Source organism: Ranitomeya variabilis, chromosome 2 (genome assembly GCF_051348905.1).
Source record: "Ranitomeya variabilis isolate aRanVar5 chromosome 2, aRanVar5.hap1, whole genome shotgun sequence".
Taxonomy (NCBI): domain Eukaryota; kingdom Metazoa; phylum Chordata; class Amphibia; order Anura; family Dendrobatidae; genus Ranitomeya; species Ranitomeya variabilis.
The window spans coordinates 245689264-245695263 of record NC_135233.1 but is presented as its reverse complement, the minus strand read 5'-3'; positions in this window follow the sequence as shown (position 1 = coordinate 245695263).

The following is a 6000-nucleotide window of genomic DNA, read 5'->3' as shown; positions in this document are numbered from 1 at the left end:
ATCGCCTACCCTGACTGGAGTTCTGTTCCTAATCCTGGTGAGGGGCCTCAGGAAAGCCAGGTGACTGCGAACGGTGTCCAAGTGATGGGACTTTTGGACTCAGGGAGTGCTATGTGCTAGTCTCTGGGAAGGGGGTGGGGGTAAATTTTATCCATGTCAAGAGCTATCCCATGGCCCAGATTGACATACGCACAGACTGTCTTTCCATGTCCCACTAAGTGGCAGTGGTCAAGGACTTGTTGCATGCTATTATTATTGGTCGGGATTTTCCTTTGTTTTGGATCCTATGGGCTAAAGCTGTAACACCCAGTAATCCGGAATGTCACCAGGAGTCGGCTATGGTAACAAGTGTAACGGGGTCTACCAAGCTGGGGTACCTCTTTCAGTACCACCCCGTGTTTCAGGAGGTCCACTTTGCTTTGGCTGGAGTCTGAATGAAGGACGCTGGCTGGAATTCCTTGATTACATGAGAGCATATAAAAGCTGACTGCTTCTCCACGTATTTCCAGTCTCACAACACTATTCACAGGACACAAAATATATTACACAGATACAGAGGAAATTAATTAGACCACACTAATACATGTAGGAATAACAGAAAAAATAATAAAATAAAAATAATATTTATGAAGTGTGGTTTAATAGACAGTGGAGACCACTGAATAGCAAGAAACAACACCAACCCAGGAGACGGAAATCAAGGAGAAAGAGAATTGTAGCCAAGGAGTTTATATAATTATATCTTTATTAAGGCAATAGCAGGACAGTATATTAAAAAAATTTTTTATTTAACAAATTATTTAAAAGTATATTTAATATTTATTTATGTATTAATATATATAAAATGTGCAACGTGAGAAAAAAGGGTACAAATAATCAATGCAGGATAGTAAAATAACTTAATCCTATGACCGGAATAAATATAAATAGAAAACTGATCTCAGGCCATAAATATGTGAAAATTTTTTTTATATATATATATATATATAAAAAAAAAACCTTTTTAAAGGATACGTGGAGGCACAATTTATATAAAGAATAAATATAAGAAAAAAGAGTGAAACACTATAAACAGTAAAATATCAACTGCAAAAGGATAAAGTGCATAAGTGTCATAGCAACAATTGAAGGGAGGGGAAAGTTTATGTAAATACACAAACGTCCCAAGTGTAAAAAATAAGCAACCGAAGCTGTGAATATTATCACACAGTAAACAGCTTGTGACACAGTAAACAATTAGTGATAAAGAAAAGAATAATTAGTGCCGAAACGAGTAATCTCAATAGTATAGTATGAATAAAGTGCTGCAGTGATGCAGCCAAACCGGAGATCACACAAAAAAAGTGAAATATATAAAGCCGGACATAGGAGGTACCTTTAGCTTGAATCTCAACGTGCACACGCGCCCCGACGCGTGTTTCGGTATTAGTTCCTTCGTCAGGGAACTAAACTGACGAAGGAACTAATACCGAAACGCGCGTCGGGGCGCGTGTGCACGTTGAGATTCAAGCTAAAGGTACCTCCTATGTCCGGCTTTATATATTTCACTTTTTTTGTGTGATCTCCGGTTTGGCTGCATCACTGCAGCACTTTATTCATACTATACTATTGAGATTACTCGTTTCGGCACTAATTATTCTTTTCTTTATCACTAATTGTTTACTGTGTCACAAGCTGTTTACTGTGTGATAATATTCACAGCTTCGGTTGCTTATTTTTTACACTTGGGACGTTTGTGTATTTACATAAACTTTCCCCTCCCTTCAATTGTTGCTATGACACTTATGCACTTTATCCTTTTGCAGTTGATATTTTACTGTTTATAGTGTTTCACTCTTTTTTCTTATATTTATTCTTTATATAAATTGTGCCTCCACGTATCCTTTAAAAAGGTTTTTTTTATATATATATATATATAAAAAAAAATTTTTCACATATTTATGGCCTGAGATCAGTTTTCTATTTATATTTATTCCGGTCATAGGATTAAGTTATTTTACTATCCTGCATTGATTATTTGTACCCTTTTTTCTCACGTTGCACATTTTATATATATTAATACATAAATAAATATTAAATATACTTTTAAATAATTTGTTAAATAAAAATTTTTTTTAATATACTGTCCTGCTATTGCCTTAATAAAGATATAATTATATAAACTCCTTGGGTACAATTCTCTTTCTCCTTGATTTCCGTCTCCTGGGTTGGTGTTGTTTCTTACAGATACAGAGGGCAGGCCAACAGAAAAGCGGCAGGCCAGACATACATTACAATAGCCGCAGGCGGCCGGAGCCTGCCGATATTTACTGTGGGAATTACAAAGGTGGGGGGAGGACAGAAGGGGGATATCTTGTCCCCTCTGCCCAGGGGCACAGCCTGTGGGCTGATGCATCTCACATGGAACCTATTATTCATACATATAACTGCACAACATATTCTGGGTGCTGAGTGGTTCCGTAACACGGCTCCCCTTTTCAGCGACGCGATCGGCATACACAGTCTGATCCTTAACGGATCGGTTTAAGGATGACTGAAGTTTATGGGGTTGGTACAAGTTCCGTTTGTCGACTTAGTCCATCGGCGTTACCATTTTGTTTGCCGGGTCTGTAGTGGATGGTGAAGTCCAGAGGTTGTAGGGCTAAACTCCACCGCAGTAATCTGGCGTTGTCTCCGGAGACCCGATTAAGCCAGACTAGGGGATTATGGTCCGTTAGGAGGGAAAACTGTCGTCCATACAAATATGGTTGCAACTTTTTGAGTGCCCATTCTACCGCCAGGCACTCCTCGATGGCCGCATAGCTTACTTCACCGGGCAGTAGTTTCCGACTCAGGTAAGCTATCGGGTGTTCTTGGCCGTCCGGCCCGACTTGGCTCAGTACTGCCCCCAATCCAAACATAGAAGCGTCTGTGTGAACAAGGAAACGTTTAGTTGGATCGGGTGCGGCCAATACAGGGGTATTGGTGAATTGGTGAGGGCGTCCTTTAGCTGGCGGAAGGCTTCCTCACACTCTGAGGTCCAGGTTGCCTGGCGGGGTTGGTTCTTACGGGTCAGATCAGTGAGGGGCTTGGCTAAGCTGCTGTAATTGGGAACGAATTTCCTAGAATACCCTGCTGTCCCTAGAAACGCCATGACCTGGGTTTTAGTGCGTGGGGTGGGCCATTTGGCTATGGCCTCAATCTTGGCTGGTTCTGGTCGCTGTTTCCCACTTCCCACCCAATGTCCTAAATACGGAACCTCCGCTTTGCCCACGTGACACTTGTTTGGGTTCAGGGTGATTCCGGCCTTGTGGATCCTGTCCAATACTGTCTCTATGTGATTTAGATGCTCTTCCCATGTCACGCTGTAGATGTCGATGTCATCCAGGTAGGCACAAGCATAGTCCTGGAGACTAGGGTTGAGCGACTTTCATTTTTTAAAGATCGAGTCGGGTTTTGTGAAACCCGACTTTGTCCAGAGTCGAGTCGAGTGCAGTCGGCCGATTATCGCTAAAAGTCGGGGATCGACCGAAACACGAAACCCAATGCAAGTCAATGGGGAAGCATAGTCGGCAGTGAGTGGAGGCCAGGAAAACACCTACAGTGCCCATTTTAATGCCAAAAACATCCATTCTTGTTTCTGAAGCTTGTCAATCTTAATTAACTTTATAATAATAGTTGTTCAATGGAACTTGGGGGTCATTTGGCAAATTTGTGGGGGGTAGGGCTGGTTCAAGGTTTTAGTGGGCCCAGGAATCGTGGACTACGTCACGGCGGTGGAGCAGGGAGAGTTAAGTATTTCAACGTTGCAAGTGCTGTGATCCTGAGCAAGCAGGGGGGCACACTTGTTCGCATTGGCACTGGCACAGGGCCCCTCAAAGTACAGCGGTGTGTTTGCACGGCGGGGGCGCCTCCCACCAGCAGCGACACTTTTGCGTACTCTGAGGGGCCCTGTGCCAGTGACGTTGCCAACGAGTATGCCCCCCCCACCTGATGAAGGAACCTGCACTTTCATCTGCACCTTCCTCTTTGTCCCTGTGTAAGGTGGTATAACATGCGGGAAGGGGAACCTTACTTTCAGCAGGGTCAGATTCTGGCTGTGTAGAGTGCAAGGGGAATGTAGTGGTCTAGGTCAATGTACCAGCAGACTCATCTAGCAGTGGCTGGGCAATGGGCAGGATGAGGAGGAAACAGATATAGGGCCAAAGAATAAAGTAGGCTAAATGCAGTTCAAAATTGGTAACAGGACTAAACAGGCGGCATTGCTTTGTTCAGTGGAGTAGCAAACCCAGGAGCAGCAGACACTGTTTTAAGGGCCCAAACACACTAATAGGCCAAATGCAGTTTAATATCTGATACTTTAGGCCAAAAGCCTAAGACTGAAGCTCAGCTTTATTCAGTTGAGGGCAAACACCAGGGAGGGGCAGACACCGTTAGTAGGCCCTAACCACCAATTTTTAAAAACACAGCACTTAAATGAGAGCCAGAAGGTTGAAGCTCAGCTTTATTCAGTTGAGGACAAACACCAGGCAGGGGCAGACACCGTTAGTAGGCCGTAACCAAAGTTGAAGGCCAAATGCAGTTTAATATCTGATACTATAGGCCGAAAGCCAGAAGGTGAAAGCTCAGCTTTATTCAGTTGAGGGCAAACACCGTTAGTAGGCCCTAACCACCAATTTTTAAAAACACAGCACTTAATGAGAGCCAGAAGGTTGAAGCTCAGCTTTATTCAGTTGAGGACAAACACCAGGCAGGGGCAGACACCGTTAGTAGGCCGTAACCAAAGTTGAAGGCCAAATGCAGTTTAATATCTGATACTATAGGCCGAAAGCCAGAAGGTGGAAGCTCAGCTTTATTCAGTTGAGGGCAAACACCAGGGAGGGGCAGACACCGTTAGTAGGCCCTAACCACCAATTTTTAAAAACACAGCACTTAATGAGAGCCAGAAGGTTGAAGCTCAGCTTTATTCAGTTGAGGACAAACACCAGGCAGGGGCAGACACCGTTAGTAGGCCGTAACCAAAGTTGAAGGCCAAATGCAGTTTAATATCTGATACTATAGGCCGAAAGCCAGAAGGTGGAAGCTCAGCTTTATTCAGTTGAGGGCAAACACCGTTAGTAGGCCCTAACCACCAATTTTTAAAAACACAGCACTTAATGAGAGCCAGAAGGTTGAAGCTCAGCTTTATTCAGTTGAGGACAAACACCAGGCAGGGGCAGACACCGTTAGTAGGCCGTAACCAAAGTTGAAGGCCAAATGCAGTTTAATATCTGATACTATAGGCCGAAAGCCAGAAGGTGGAAGCTCCGATTTAGACAGTGGAGGACAATTTGAATTAGGGACTGCAGACAGACTTAGTAGGCTGTCCCCTGTGGACCATGCATCCACCACATTAACCCATTGCGCCTTAATGGACACGTAATCTTCCGTGGCCATGCCTACAGGTCCATGCGTCTGTTGTCAGGTGCACCTTTGTACTCACAGATTGCCAGAGTGCATGGACAATGCGGTCTTTTACATGCTGGTGGAGGGTTGGGATGGCTTTTCTCGCAAAAGAAGTGTCGACTGGTTAGCTTGTAGCGTGGTACAGCGTAGTCCATCATGGCCTTATTAATAGTAAATAAAATATATAACTAGGCTCTATGAACTTTTAAATAGGTTCCAGGGGTACACGGGCAGCATTGGTGTGGTCAGTGGAGGAGTATTGCAAGTAGGGGCCGCAGACAGGCTAACAAAGGCCTAAAATAACAAACAATAGGCAGGCATGGCAGTTTTAAATCGGTTACATGGATACACAGGCAGGCACTCCAGGCAGCATTGTGGTCAGTGGAGGAGTATTGCAAGTAGGGGCCGCAGACAGGCTATCAAAGGCCTAAAATAACAAACAATAGGCAGGCATGGCAGTTTTAAATCGGTTACATGGATACACAGGCAGGCAGCATTGTGGTCAGTGGAGGAGTATTGCAGGTAGGGGCCGCAGACAGGCTATCAAATGCCTAAAATAACAAACAATAGGCAGGC